Source organism: Delphinapterus leucas, unplaced genomic scaffold, assembly GCF_059928025.1.
Source record: "Delphinapterus leucas isolate spDelLeu-1000000601 "Yukka" unplaced genomic scaffold, BTC_Dleu_Yukka2 spDelLeu_asBTCV2_sq57, whole genome shotgun sequence".
NCBI classification, from domain to species: Eukaryota; Metazoa; Chordata; class Mammalia; order Artiodactyla; family Monodontidae; genus Delphinapterus; species Delphinapterus leucas.
This window is the reverse complement of record NW_028322266.1, coordinates 1,683,375-1,699,455: the sequence shown is the minus strand read 5'-3', so window position 1 is coordinate 1,699,455 and position 16,081 is coordinate 1,683,375. Positions and strand designations below refer to the sequence as shown.

Below are 16,081 nucleotides of genomic sequence, written 5' to 3'. Positions count from 1 at the left end.
TACTCTATAGCCGAACTTAAATTACTAGTATCAGTGCTGATAGAAGAAAATGAATATTTAATAAAACACCCTTTGTATCATAGTAGCAGATTAATCTAAGTAAAAAAGCTATCATTTGTAATAAGCTTTTAAGGCTACTTTGATATCTTGAATACATGCAATATTAAAGAGCTTATAAATACAAAGAGCAAGATAAGTTGGGATAATTTAACAAAAAGTCTCTGCAATTAACTGAATTATGATGCATTTGGGTTTAAAAATTAAGTAATACACTTACATTGAGAAGAAGTGGCAATACATTTTTTCTAGCTTTGAAATTGCAACAGATTCATTTATCAATAGAATTATATCAACAAAAATAACATAATGAGTAAACGATTAATTTATGAACTTCATAACTAACTCTTAGAGTCATTGATGTTTACATATAGATAATCTTAAGACAAATAATTCATGGATAAAGTACATTTTATTCCCCCATCATCAATCACCATCATTGTCATCGATACAACAGAGTTTTTGGAATAAAACTCAAATGAATAACAATAAGGAATATCACATTACTAAAATGTAAAAAATTATATAACTAAGAAAAACCTTGTAGGTTAATATTGAGAGTAAAAATAGAATAAAATTACAGATAAGGATAAAAGGCAAATTTTATGCATTCTTAAATATATTCTTTAAATCCCAAACATAATTTTGACTATTAAAGTATTTAAATTCCTCAATCTGGAGATGCGTTACAAAAAATAATCCTGTATACACTATAAAATCAGAAGTATATAATACCTTAGTGGTTTATTATGACTGTTGAACTTCAACTGTGTCTTTAGCTCCATGGATTTTATTCCATTGTATGTTAAAATTGAAAATCAGTGATTGCAAGAAAAAAATTAATTCCCGTTTTTTTCCCCATGTTTCTCCCAAAGTGGCTGAAGTAGGAGATGGAAACATTACCATTGAAAAAGAAGGTACAAGAAGAGCCAGATTTATGGGCATGCACCTAGTGCATCCACTCAGACCCAGACAGAAGGACTACACACTTGGTTTAATGCTCTATTGTTGCCATCTTGAAATTCTGAAGAATTTTTGAATAAGGAGCACTGCATTTTCACTTTTCACTGAGTATGCATAGCCATAAATAAAGTCAAACCTGTTGGTGATGTCAATCTGGAAAACTCCTATCTGGGTCAAGGAGAGACTGACTGGGCATGGCTGCCAGGCATGTGCTTAAATGAATACTTGGAGAGACCATATATAAAATAGATAAACAACAAGGATTTACTGTCTAGCATAGGGAAATATATTCAGTATCATATACTAACCTATAATGGAAAAGAACTGAGAAAAAAGAATATATATTAATTTATTCATACAAATGTATAACCGAATCACTTTGCTGTACACCTGAAACTAACACAATATCGTAAATCAAATATACTTCAATTAAAGAAAAGAATACTTGGAGAGAACATGACTATTCTCTGAAACTTGGAATAAGCCTATGACCCTGGGTTTTATTCCTTTCCAGTACAGCTTGTCTGTTCTGAAGAGATTTTGACTGGCAAATAGTGAAGAGACCCTTCTTTACTTGATAAAAGCAAACAAATAAATACCAACAATAACCAAAAAAAAGGAGGATGGGCAATATCAATATTAAAATGGACAAATTCATGATCCACGAAGAATATATATGAATAGCAAACACTTTTAGAATAATGAGAAGATGATTAATATTGGTCTTATAATGTAAGTGGAAATCTTTGACTCATCTCTCAAAATGATTTTAAGCAAGTCCATAGAAAACTTTAAAAATGATAGCGATTTTGAAGAGTATAAGTACAAGTCTGAATTAATAGGTTTATACTGAAATTTAAAATTAGACTAAATAGACATGCAAAGAGCTCCCAAATATCTGAAAAACGTTCAAAATTTATGTTCTCAAAGCAATAAACTTTAATCAGTTATTAAAAATAGAAAAAAAACACAGTTTCTGGCCTCAGTGCAATAACTTGAGAAATTAATAAGCTTAATAACACAATAACAAGTAGGAAATTATAATATAGAACTCATTTAAATAGCTCTAATTACTCTGAAAGAAAGCAAAATTACAATGCCTATTTAGAAATTAAGTACTTACAGAACCAAACATAACAAAGTATATAAAATATACTAAACCTTTACTCAAAGAGAACACGAAAAGCTATAAATCCTTTCATTATTAAGAAGAGAGAGTATATATATATATACATAATTATTAAATTTCAGTGGATTTATTGGAAAAATGGACATGAAATTAGATGAAGCTAGAAACAGATAACACTCCGTGAGAGCTTAATATATGACCAGACTTTTCTATAAATATTGCTGGAATTATCAATCTCAGTCTTGAATGATACTATTATGAGCCTTATTTCACCTATGAAGAAACTCAGGCACAGAGATGTTAAGTAACTTGCCCAAGTAACTTGCCCAAGGTCACACAGATGTGTAAATGGAAGAGCTAGTTTATGAATAAAGTCAGTGTAGAACCATAACCTGGGCTCTTAACCTCTATGCTCCACCCCTTTGTATAATAAAATAGCTCATACTGACATGATTACTACTCACCAAGCCCTACTCTGAGTGTTTTACATATTTTAATGAAAGACAAAATAGGTCAAAAAAATATGAAATCAAAGTGCATTTGACTGTTATGCTGTACCCACATGGACAGAAATTCTGTTCTTTTTATCTTAATTTCACTCTTTGGGGACATAAACTATTGTTCAATAAGTTTTATTTTAAGCTGTGAAGGACATTTGAGCTGTTCTTTCTGACCCTAGCTGTGTTTGTTTGTTTGTGTTTTGGCAGGTGGGAGAGGGAGATACATTAGGAGTAGATATAAATTAAACCCTCATAGAATCAATGAGAGACAGCAATACTGAAATTATAACAAGGCACATGTCCATGGATGCTGGAAAGCAGAAATTAAGGGTAAGGACATGCAGCAGCTTTATACTATTCAAGATGTCACCAGCAGTCCCTCTGCCAAGATCACAGGTGCCATGCTAGAGCTACCAGGGCAATTACTGCTGTCATGATAGTAATGACACAACAAAACAAAACTCTCCCAATTCTTGAGCCAAATGTCCCACTTTGAAAAGCCACATAGAAAGGGTGAATGTGCATTTGGTTAAGCTTGAGTCACATGTCTGACCATAGCCCGCAAAGAAGGATCTGCCCTCTCTACTTCATATGAGGCACTAAGGTGAGAAATATATAATCGGCATGGGAATCCTCCTCTGTCAGCACCACAAACAGGGTAATAGAGAAGTGTCTGGCAAGCAGGCCATCCTGACAGCACACATACAAAACAAACTCACATTCACATGATTGTTTGCTTCTCTTGCTTTTCCATGAGTTTCACAAAAGTAGAAACTATTCCACAGTTTTCATCATCTGTTACCTAAATCATTTCTTTCTTGAATTTATTAGGCATTTAATATAAGCACTTTGACAGAATTGATGAGTATTTAAAAGAATGAATAAATGAATAATCAAAAGTGTGTTTCTTTCTAGAAGTTTAGAATCTACCTCTACCAAACAAACAAGGCACAACAATTAGAGATACCAAAGCATAACAACATATACAATTTAATACATATCTTCTTTACAACCCATAGTTGACCAGAACAATGTATAGTTTGCCTTGACTGTCATCAAAATTAAGAGAAAAATCTATTCACACTGAAAGACAGCAAAACATGTTAATATATTGCTCATGTGTTGTTTACATCATGAACCATTTCCTGCAAAATGAAGAATGACAAATTGCAACTTACATGACCTTTGAAATACACTATCATATATGGCAAGCCTTCCTTCAAGGATTTTAAATAGTAGGATAAATAGGTTGTCAAAAAAAAAAGCGACCTATAAAACTCATCTAGTTGAGTGGCAGGTTTTTGTATGAACACTTTTTTGAATAAGAATGCTGAGTTTCATATATATATACATACAAATATATATATATACAAATATATATATATTTGTATATATATACAAAATTTGTATATATATATATTTTTTTTAATGATCATGGGTACTAACTCTAAATCCTTACAGAGAAAAAAACCATGCAGAAAAGATGATCTGTTTTGAAAATGTGAAGTTAGTTCATATCTTGCTTCATGTTGTAAATATATTGAGCTTGAATTTGCACAAGGACTGGATTTGAAAGGAAAAGTTTAAGATTATCATTCCATTTCTTAGAATCAAATCAAGAGAAAAAAATTTTTTCTTTGTACAGTTGGGAGTGGGAGGTGCATGAATGAATTCTTTCTAAATTCCTTTTAAAATAATTTTTCAATAAAATTTATGTAAAATTCACACTCAGGAAAAAAACAGTGAAACTGTGGAAAAATTAAATAAAATGGGAAATATGGAAACCACGATTTCAAAGTTCTTTAGTGACACTGATTGAAAGTGTATATAAACAAATAATGTGTAATGCTTTGTACTAGTATATAGCTCTAGGAGTATTTTGATCCAAAAAAGTCCTTGTTTTATAGAAATCCATGAAATTTGAGTTCTGCTTTAAGGAATTTACAGTGAAAACCTTGAAATTGCCTTGAGGATGAATTAAATTAATTCATTATGTCAAAATTTGAGGAAGAGATTTCGTAAATGGAACAGGAGAATGCACTTTACTTATTTTACTGGCTCAGAAGAACACACATGAATTTTGAAAATTTGAATGACAAGAAAAATTGTTTCTTTGAGAACTCACTTGACATCCTCTTTCTTTTTGATTACTTTGGAGACCTAATATAAATTCACAGACATATTTTCAACCATAAAATCCATCTTTTGATAGATTTCTTAAAGTGGCTTCCAGTTTATAATGAATAATTTGTGCCTTAAAATGTAATGTGTGAAGAGACGGTTTTTGCCCCATGTAGGGCAGTGGAATTTGTTGTTTGGTAGACTTACGGATGAACGGTGCAGAAGGGATGTTCAGAAAGATCTTGAAAGCTGTTGGTTGTCAAGTAAATGCACACGTGGCCTCAACACCAGAGCATCACGTGCCTTGGTGATCCCTGACCCCTGGAACTGGAGCTGGTGTTTCAACCATTTTACTCTAATTCAATATTAATAAATTTCTTCTTCTGTTAGTTTGATTTTTATGGAGTTGTGATTTTTTTTCATGCAGGACAGATTGATCAAGTAGATATGAGAGAAGGGTGGAGTCAAGATGGTGTACTAGGAGGACACAAAATTTGCGCCTCCTCACAACTAGGGCACCTACCAGGCAATGGTGGGTCCACGGACACCTAAGGGGATGGGAGGAACCCCCAGTGACTGGGTAGGATGTGGGGCATGGGGGGAGTGAGGGAGGAGGAGAAGTGGAGGCGAGTCAGGACTGGCCCCCCTGAGGGGTGGCTGGGGGAAGGGAAGGGATCCCATGCCAGAAGGGGGAAATTGGAGGACCACTGGGAGGGAAGAAGATCAAAAGGGAGCATGGCCAGGTTGCCCCTGCCCACCACCTGGGCCCCTCCAGCCACGCAGGTCCTGAAGGAGTGGGAGGGAGGGAAGGGCGATCAAAAGTAAAGGCCAGACCTCTGGGACTGGCACCCCTGAGGGGCGGCTGGTGGAGGGGAGGAGTTCCTACACCCAGTGAGACCCACTCACAGATAGGGGTCCAGCAGCAATGGGGGGAGACCATGGGGGAGGGGCACGAAGGAAGGGAAAGGAACACGGCTGGTGCTTTCCCTGTACACTTAAGCACCAGGAAGCCTGTTGGGCTCCCAGGCCTAATCCTCTGCATTTGGAGCCTCCCTCCTGCAGCGCAGAGCCCAAGCCCCGCCCCTACACCCCCACCCAGGGCCATACCTCTACACTCAGAGACCCCCTCCAGTGAGCTTGGCCTAAACCCCACCCATACACCCTCACTCAGGGTCCTACCTCCAAACTCCAGAAGCCCACAGTCCAGAGGCCTTCCTTTCCACGTGCTGCCTCTCCCCTTCTGCTCAGGTCCTAAGCAGAGGCCCCACCCCACACTTGAAAGTCACCCCCCACCCACGCACCTAGGCCCCCTCCCACACTTGGACATCGCCCCATGTAGGTCCCGCCCCACACTCAAAAGTCACCCCCCCACCCTAAACACTGCCCCAGCCTAAGTTCTCCCCCCAAACTCCGCCCACATAGCCAAGGCTGTTTTTTATTTTCTTCTATTCCTTTTTGCTCTGTCAGATTGGGGTTATGTTTTACCTTGTTGATTCATTATTGTTGATTCTTTTATATTTTTATTTTTCGTAATCTTTTATTTTTCTAATTTTATTCTTTATATTTTGTTAGTGATTTTTCCTTTTGGCTTGTTCCCCCCCCCCAATTTTTTTTTCTTTTTTCTGTTGTGTATTTATTTTACCTTGTTGCAGTTGTTTCAATTATAGTTTTATTTATCCTAATAGATTTTTTATCTTTCTAATTTTATTTTGTTTTTTATTCTTTGATATTGTACTGCTCCTTATTTTCTTTCTTTCTTCCTTTTTTTTTTTTTTTTTTTTTTTTTTTTTACTGTGCCATGAAGCTTGCAGGATCTTGGTTCCCCAGCTGGATGTCAGGCCCAAGCTCCAGCGATGGGAGCTCTGAGTCAAAACCGCTGGACTAACAGAGAACCTCAGAGCCCAGGGAATATCAATCAGAGTGAGGCCTCCCGGAAGTCCTCATCTCAGCACCAAGACCCAGCTCTATCCAAGTGCCTACAAACTCCAGTGCTGGGCGACTCATGACAAACAACCTGTAAGACAGGAATACAAAAGCACACCCCCCCCCCAAAAAAAAAGAAACAACAAAAAAATATGTTGTTGAAGGAGCAAGGTAAAAACCTACAAGACCAAATAAATGAAGATGAAATAGGCAACCTACCTGAAAAGAATTCAGAGTAATGATAGTAAAGGTGATCCAAAATCCAGGAAACAGAAGGGAGAAAATACAAGAAACATAAGGAGGACCTAGAAGAACTACAGAGCAAACAAACACTGATGATCAACACAGTTACTGAAATTACAAATACTCTAGAAGGAATCAATAACAGAATAACTGAGGCAGAAGATGGAAAAGTGAGCTGGAAGATAAAATGGTGGAAATAACTGCCACAGAGCAGAATAAAGAAAAAAGAATGAAAAGAATTGAGGACAGTCTCAGAGACCTCTGGGACAACATTAAACAGACCGAATTATATGGGTCCCAGAAGAAGAAGAGAGAAAAGGAAAGGGTCTGAGAAAAACTTTGAAGAGATTATAGTCGAAACTTCCCTAACATGGGAAAGGAAATAGTCAATTAAATCGAGGAAGCAGAGAGTACCATACAGGATAAACCCAAAGAGAAACACACCAAGACATATATTAATCAAACTATCAGAACTTAAATACAAAGAAAAAATTATTAAAAGCAGCAAGGGAAAAGCAACAAATTTTCAGCAGAAACAAATTTTTCAACAGAAACAACAAATTTTTCAGCAGAAACTCTGCAAACCAGAAGGAAGTGGCAGGACATATTTAAAGTGATGAAAGGGAAAAACCTACAACCAAGATTACTCTACGCAGCAAGGATCTCATTCAGATTCTATGGAGAAATAAAAATCTTTACAGATAAGCAAAAGTTAATAGAATTCAGCAACACCAAACCAGCTTTACAACAAATGCTAAAGGAACTTCTCTAGGCAGGAAACACTAGAAAAAGTAAAGACCCACAAAAACAAAAACAAAACAATTAAGAAAAGGGTAATAGGAACATACATATTGACAATTACCTTAAATAAATGGATTACATGCTCCAACCTAAAGACCTATACTGGCTGAAGGGATACAAAAACAAGGCCTGTACATATGCTATCTACAAGAGACCCACCTCAGACCTAGGGAAACATACAGACTGAAAGTGAGGGGATGGAAAAAGATATTCCATGCAAATGGAATTCAAAAGAAAGCTGGAGTAGCAATTCTCATATCACACAAAATAGACTTTAAAATAAAGACTATTACAAGAGACAAAGAAGGACACTGCATAGTGATCAAGGGATCAATCCAATACATAAAGCACATGCTAACAGCCATAAAACGGGAAACTGACAGTAACACAAAAATAGTTGGGGACTTTAACACCCCACTTTCACCAATGAACAGGTCATCCAGAATGAAAATAAATAAGGAAACACAAGCTTTAAAGGACACATTAGACAAGATAGACTTAGTTGATATTTATAGGACATTCCATCCCAAAACAACAGAACACACTTTCTTCTCAAGTGCTCATGGAACATTCTCCAGAATAGACCATATCATGAGTGACAACTCAAGTGTTGCTAAATTTAAGAGAATTGAAATCATATCAAGTATTTTTTCCTACCACAACCCTGTAAGACAATATATCAATTACAGTAGAAAAACTGTAAAAAATACAAGCACATGGAGGCTAAACAATACGCTACTAAATAACCAAGGGATCACTGAAGATATCAAAGAGGAAATCAAAAACTACCTAAAAACAAATGACAATGAAAACACAATGACCCAAAACGTATGGGATGCAGCAAGAGCAGTTCTAAGAGGAAAGTTTATAGCAATAGAGTCCTACCTCAGGAAACAAGAAAAATCTCAAACAACCTAACCTTACACGTAAAGCAATTAGAGAAAGAAGAACACACACACACAAAGTCCCAAAGTTAGCAGAAAGAAAGAAATCATACAGATCAGATCAGAAATAAATGAAAAAGAAATGAAGGAAACAATAGCAAAGATCAATAAAAGTAAAAGCTTGTTGTTTGAGAAGATAAACAAATTGATAAACCATTAGCCAGACTCATCAAGAAAAAAGGAAGAGGACCCAAATCAATAGAATTAGAAATGAAAAAGAAGTAGTAACAAATGACACTGCAGAAATACAAAGGATCATGAGAGATTACTACAAGCAACGATATACCGATAAAATGGACAACCTGGAAGAAGTGGACAAATTCTTAAAGAAAGCACAACCTTCTGAGACTGAACCAGGAATAGAAAATATAAACAGACAAATCACAAGCACTGAAATTGAAACTGTGATTTAAAATCTTCCAACAAACAAAATCTCAGTACCAGATGGCTGCAGAGGTGAATTCTACCAAACAATTAGAGAAGAGTTAACACCTGTCCTTCTCAAACTCTTCCAAAATAAGCAGAGGGAATAACACTCCCAAACTGATTCTATGAGGCCACCATCACCCTGATACCAAAACCAGACAAAGATGTTACAAAAAAAGAAAACTACAGGCCAATATCACTGATGAACATAGATGCAAAAATCTTCAACAAAATACTAGCAAACAGAATCCAACAGCACATTAAAAGTATCATACACCATGATCACGTGGGATTTATCCCAGGAATTCAAGGATTCTTCAATATACGCAAATCAATCAATGTGATAGACCATGTTACCAAATTGAATAATAACCATATGATCATCTCAGTAGATGCAGACAAAGGTTTTGACAAAATTCAACACCTATTTATGATAAAAACTCTCCATAAAGTGGGCATAGAGGGAACCTACCTCAAAATAATAAAGGCCAAATATGAAAAACCCACAGCCAACATCATTCTCAATGGTGAAAAACTGAAACCATTTCCACTAAGATCAGGAACAAGACAAGGTTGCCCACTCTCACCACTATTATTCAACATAGTTTTAGAAGTTTTAGCCACAGCAATCAGAGAAAAAAAAAGAAATAAAAGGAATCCAAATTGGAAAAGAAGAAGTAAAGCTGTCACTATTTGCAGATGACATGATACTATGCATAGAGAATCCTAAAGATGCTACCAGAAAACTACTAGAGCTAATCAATGAATTTGGTAGAGTAGTAGGATACAAAATAAATGCACAGAAATCTCTTGCATTCCTATACACTAATGATGAAAAATCGAGAGATAAATTAAGGAAACACTCTCATTTACCACTGCAACAAAAAGAATAAAATACCTAGGAATAAAGCTACCTAAGGAGACAAAGGACCTGTATGCAGAAAACTATAAGACACTGATGAAAGAAAGATGATACAAACAGATGGAGAGATATACCATGTTCTTGGATTGGAAGAATCAACATTGTGAAAATGACTATACTATCCAAAGCAATCTACAGATTCAATGCAATCCCTATGAAACTACCAATGGCATTCTTCACAGAACTAGAACAAAAAATTCACAATTTGTATGGAAACACAAAAGACCCCGAATAGCAAAAGCAATCTTGAGAAAGATAAATGGAGCTGGAGGAATCAGGCTTCCTGACTTCAGACTATACTACAAAGCTGCAGTAATCAAGACAGTATGGTACTGGCACAAAAACAGAAATATAGATCAATGGAACAAGATAGAAAGCCCTGAGACAAACCCACGCACCTATGGTCACCTTATCTTTGATAAAGGAGGCAAGAATATGCAATGGAGAAAAGAGAGCCTCTTCAATAAGTGGTGCTGGGAAAACTGGACAGCTACATGTAAAAGAATGAAATTAGAACACTCCCAAACACCATACACAAAAATAAACTCTAAATGGATTAAAGACATAAATGTAAGGCCAGGCACTATAAAACTCTTAAAGGAAAACAGGAAGAACACTCTATGACATAAATCACAGCAAGATCCTTTTTGACCCACCTCCTAGAGAAATGGAAATAAAAACTAAACAAATGGGACCTAATGAAACTTCAAAGCTTTTGAACAGCAAAGGAAACCATAAACAAGATGAAAAGACAACCCTCAGAATGGGAGAAAATATATGCCAATGAAGCAACTGACAAAGGAGTAATCTCCAAAATTTACAAGCAGCTCATGCAGCTCAATACCAATTAAAAAAACAACCCAACCCCAAAATGGGCAGAAGACCTAAAGAGACATTTCTCCAAAGAAGTTATACAGGTTGCCAACAAACACATGAAAGGATGCTCAACATCACTAATCATCAGAGAAATGCAAGTCAAAACTGCAGTGAGGTATCACCCCACCCTGGTCAGAATGGCCATTGTCAAAATATCTACAAACAAATAAATGCTGGAGAGGGTGTGGAGAAAAGGGAACCCTCTTGCACTGTTGGTGGGAATGTGAATTGATATAGCCACTATGGAGAACACTGTGGAGGTTCCTTAAAAAGCTAAAAATAGAACTATCATATGACCCAGCAATCCCACTACTGGGCATATACCCTGAGAAAACCATAATTCAAAAAGAGTCATGTACCACAATGTTCATTGCAGCACTATTTACAATAGCCAGGACATGGAAGCAACCTAAGTGTCCATAGACAGATGAATGGATAAAAAAGATGTGGCACATATTTACAATGGAATATTACTCAGCCATAAAAAGAAACAAAATTGAGTTATTTGTAGTGAGGTGGATGGACCTAGAGTCTGTCATACAGAGCGAAGTAAGTCAGAAAGAGAAAAGCAAGGACCATATGCTAACACATATATATGGAATCTAAAAAAAAAAAAGCTGATGAACCTAGGGGCAGGCCAGGAATCAAGACACAGATGTAGAGTATGGTCTTGAGGACATGGTGTGGGGGAAGGGTAAACTGGGACGGAGTGAGAGAGTAGCACTGACATATATACACTACCAAATGTAAAATAGATAGCTAGTGTGAAGCAGCTGAATGGCACAGGCAGATCAGCTCGGTGCTTTGCGACCACCTAGAGAAGTGGAATAAGGAGGTTGGGAGGGAGACGCAAGAGGGGATATATGTATGTATATAGCTGATTCACTTTGTTATACAGCAGAAACTAACACAACACTGTAAACAATTATACTCTAGTAAAGATGTTAAAAAAGACAAACATTAAAAAAAAGTAGATTCAAAAACTGCCTTTAAGGTAGGGATTAACATATACAAACTACTAGATATAAAATGGATAATCAACAAGGACCTACTGTATTGCACAGGGAACTCAATATTCTCTAATAAGCTATATGGGAAAAGAATATGAAAAATAGTAGATATGTGTATATGTATAACTGAATCACTTTGCTGTATACCTGAAACTAAACTGACACAATATTGTAAATCAACTATACTCCAAAAAAAAAAAGAAAAAACTACCTTTATGCCTAACTGTTGCAATGATTTGTATAATTAGTTCAGTAAGATAATTTTTTTTCTTCCTCTTTAGAAGCTTAGTCATTAGATCCAAAGTCACATTTTTTTCACTCTCTTCTTCTCAAATGAGGAAGGTTTCATTTACAGTTTTTTCATGTTACCCTGTGTCTCACATTTGACCTAAATATTACCCTTACATTTTACCAGTTGGATTCTTTCAATCTGTCTTCTTCTGTAAATAATGCTGATTTTTCAGTCATGGTTCAGTCAGGAGATAAACCATGCGGTACGTGGAATGGGTGCAGTTTATCAAAAGAATTCATACCTAGTAACAGGTGAATGGAGTAAAGAATGCAGTAATACCTAATAGAGAAAGCAGCCACTCTTAGGGGTGATATCAGTGCAAAAGTTCCTCCCTCACTCCCACCCCAAAAACACCACCCCCCACCCCAAACTGAGGCTCAGAACCCCCTGGTGGCGCATGGCTGTAGCCCAGCAGATAGTGGAGAAGTTCACTGAAGTTCCACAGGAGGATGCCAGCAAGCAGAGAACTGCCTCCTATATGTAGAGGAAACTCATGGGGAGCTACATTTGGGGTAGGTGGAGTGGGTCCTGAACTCGCAGGGAAGTGGCTGGAACACCTATTGGGATGTTGCTTAACTGAGGTCCACGGTACTTGCTGGGAAACTGCCTGCAGGATGCACTAAGGCTCACTCCAACTTTATTATTTAAAATTTTATTTCTGATTACAAATGCAATATGAGGTCAATATTGGAAAAATGTGGAATCAGAATAGGATAAAATAGGGAAAACCACAGCTCTCAAAAGCATTTAAAAGTAACTTTTACAGAGTATATATATCCTACACGTAGATTGTATAGATTGTACAAAAATTGTATTTTAGAGGATGGTAACACGATATGTGTTTATATTCAATAATGTAAGTCATTCCATTTTTTTCTATTTAATAAGGTAGTCTTGGCTATGTTCACCTACTTGATTTTTAATATAAATATTATATTCTACTTGTCAGTTTTCACACATACCAACACAAACACAACTGGATTTTGAAATGTCTGGCACTTTTTGGTCATTTAACATTAAAGGAAATACTTTTGATGGACTTTGTTTTTTTACACACTCCTTATATATTACTTTAGTAGCATTAGAATAATATACTTTGTGAAATAAAAAATTACTAATTCCTAGTTTTGAAATTCTGTTTCCAGGTTTTCATTTTGTAGAACTATGATGAACAGTTCTATGCATAAAGGTGATCTGAACTGTTTTTAAGATTCTTCAATATAGTGTCTATAAAGTTGAACTGAGAGGCAAAAGTCATGCATTATCAAAGCTCATAGAAAATTGCTGTCTTGTGTATCATTTAAAAATATTTTCCATTTTAACCATCAGTATGTGTGAGTATACCACAGACTATCTCTAAGAGAGTATGCCTTAGCATTAAGTTTTCTTTTTTGTTGTTTCAAAACACCATGTAAGTATAATCTTTCAGACTTTGAGTAGAAAAGATATTGCAGGTGTGTGTGTGTGTGTGTGTGTGTGTGTGTGTGTGTTTTCTGTGCTTGTGAGAGCAAGAGAGACAGAGACGGAGACAAAGACAGAGATACTAAGGATTGTAAAGGCGGCACAACTCTATCTCATTTTCAGATTTTAGCTATATAAAGAATCAAAGTACTAATTACATTCTGAAAAATCAAAATTATGCCCTAAATGATACAAATTATAATTCATAAACTTAATATAATTCATTATTTTTATTGTTCTCAATTCACTCAGATAATGCACATATAATTATAGGGCTACTATGCAAGGTTCTTTTCAGAACAGCAAGGGCTAGATGATTTCATAGCAACTAATTGTAATGCAATAATTCGGGAAGTTTTCTGAAAGCACAAATTTGAGTATGTTAAAATAGTTTCAAATTTTATTTTCCTTGGACGAAAGCTTCTTTTACAGTGTGAATGTATTTTAATGATAAATCTACACTTAAAAATCATATTAAAGGGAAACTATTTTTACTGATACATGCCAGGGGGTAAATAATGCTAAATGCATACCTTTTAAGAAAAGAATAAAATGGACTATGATATGTCTTTGTTTAAGCACAAAGTTCTCCAATTGTCCTTTGGATGAAAGTTGAATCACATTTTCTTTACTATAGAATCAAATCTGAGCATTTCAAGAGGTAAACAGTGATTCTTTGATGCCTTACTTCAAGGCATTCAGAGGAAATTAATCAAATTAATCCATCCTTCTTTCCACTGGTAACAAAAATTATTCACTGCTTTGGACTCAGGGCATTTCACAAGACCCTAATGAGTATTGGGAAGGAAAAAAAAAAGTATTAAATGGTGGCATTAAGGAGGAGACTGTAAAGCACTGAATATTCTTTTTTTTAATGCCAGATTGGAAATGTAATTGAGTGAAGCAGGCCCCGGGTGGTTGGAAGCATTGCAAAGTGCGTGGTCCACCTAAAGGTGGCAGCTGCTATCCAGCAACCATGGATCATTGCCACATTGGAATTCAGAACCAGGTTTGGCAGATATTCCAGTTTTTGTGGAAAAGAAAGAAATTCATATTTTAATGTGAGCTCTCTAAATTTTTGAGTGTTGATGTTAACAAAAAAAAGTCCTTGTGAGCTGAATCAAATAAGTCAGGAAGTTCCTCCTTGTTAAATGAAAAAGCATTATGTACTTGACCTTGGTCTTGCCCCTCCCCAATTTTAATCAAAGTCCTTAAAAGCATTTAGAAAATATTTAAGTGACAATTATTTCTTATGTCAATTTTTCCTTGAGGAGCATCAAGAGAAAAATGTATTTCCTTCCAAAAGCCATTGGTTGAAGACCAAGCAACTCTAATCGTTTGGCTAATATGATTGTTTATATATTTCCCAATAATCAAATAATTGTTCTCAGTTGATAAAGGGGAAGAGTATTTAAAAGATTATTTTTAAATTACAGCAATACAGGTATTTTTTGAAACAAAGGGATATTGCTTTCAATACATTTTTTGCCTAAAATGGATGGTCTCTTTCCATATCTCTTCCAAATCTCTGAACGAATTCTCACATTTTTTCAAAATTGTTGCTGTAAGCATGGTTAAGTTATATCACCTCTATAGCCAGACTCTCATATTCTGAATCCAGTTCTGATGTTGCTAGCTACTTCACCTTGTGTGTCTTACCCAAATTTCTTGAGTCCCAGGTTCCTCATCTAGAAAATAATGGTCACTTTGGGATCAACTTCAGAGGCTTACTATGAGGATTTTGTAAGGAAATCTTTAAAGCTATCAGTGATAGAAAGTGTTCCATACATCTTAGTTATCATTATGTCCTTTGAAGTCATTCTTTTTTCCTGGTTTACATGGAAATACTGCTGCAGATGTCAGAAGACACATTTTTCTCCCCCCTGAAACATTGCACATTTGTAGCAACCATCTTCATAGAGGAAAACAGAATTCTTATTCACTGCTGCACATATTTAATGTATTTTTGAGATCACTCTACCCCGTTTCTGGTCTTTATAAAGTTATCATAAAATTATAAGTGTCTTTGACATAATTATCTAGTTACTAGACACAAAAGTATCAATACAGGGGAACTCAGAGAGACTGAGTGATTTGCCTGGGATAAATAAATAAATAAAGTGGCAGAACTGGGACTAAAATTGTGTTTCTTTGTTTTGCTTTCATTATATATTTCTATCTAAATATATTTAAGTTGAAATTATAAATATTAAAAAAATTTGAATGCCTTAATTCATAGACTTTCTCCATTAAATTGGAAAGAGAAAACCATTATTTTTATAGGGAAATTTTGTCAATTAAGCTGCAGTATGCCAAACATCTGTGTACCTGTCAACCAATTCTACATGATTGACATAGTTTGCATTCATATACAGATATTCCTGCTTTTTGAGATCTAGTTTTACACATTGAC

The 16,081-nt window shown here is 35.6% G+C and overlaps 1 protein-coding gene and 1 pseudogene across 1 annotated transcript in view; one reads left to right on the top strand and one right to left on the bottom strand.

Annotated features, from left to right (window-relative positions):
- Positions 1-5,165, top strand: part of LOC149743904 (uncharacterized) — a 104,017-nt gene extending 98,852 nt beyond the window's left edge. The window contains exon 9 of the mRNA XM_089906044.1: positions 933-5,165. The gene's annotated coding sequence lies outside the window, so the exon portion shown is untranslated. The remainder of the gene's footprint in view (positions 1-932) is intronic.
- LOC149743903 (casein kinase II subunit beta-like) overlaps positions 3,890-16,081 on the bottom strand; it is a 17,360-nt pseudogene continuing 5,168 nt past the window's right edge.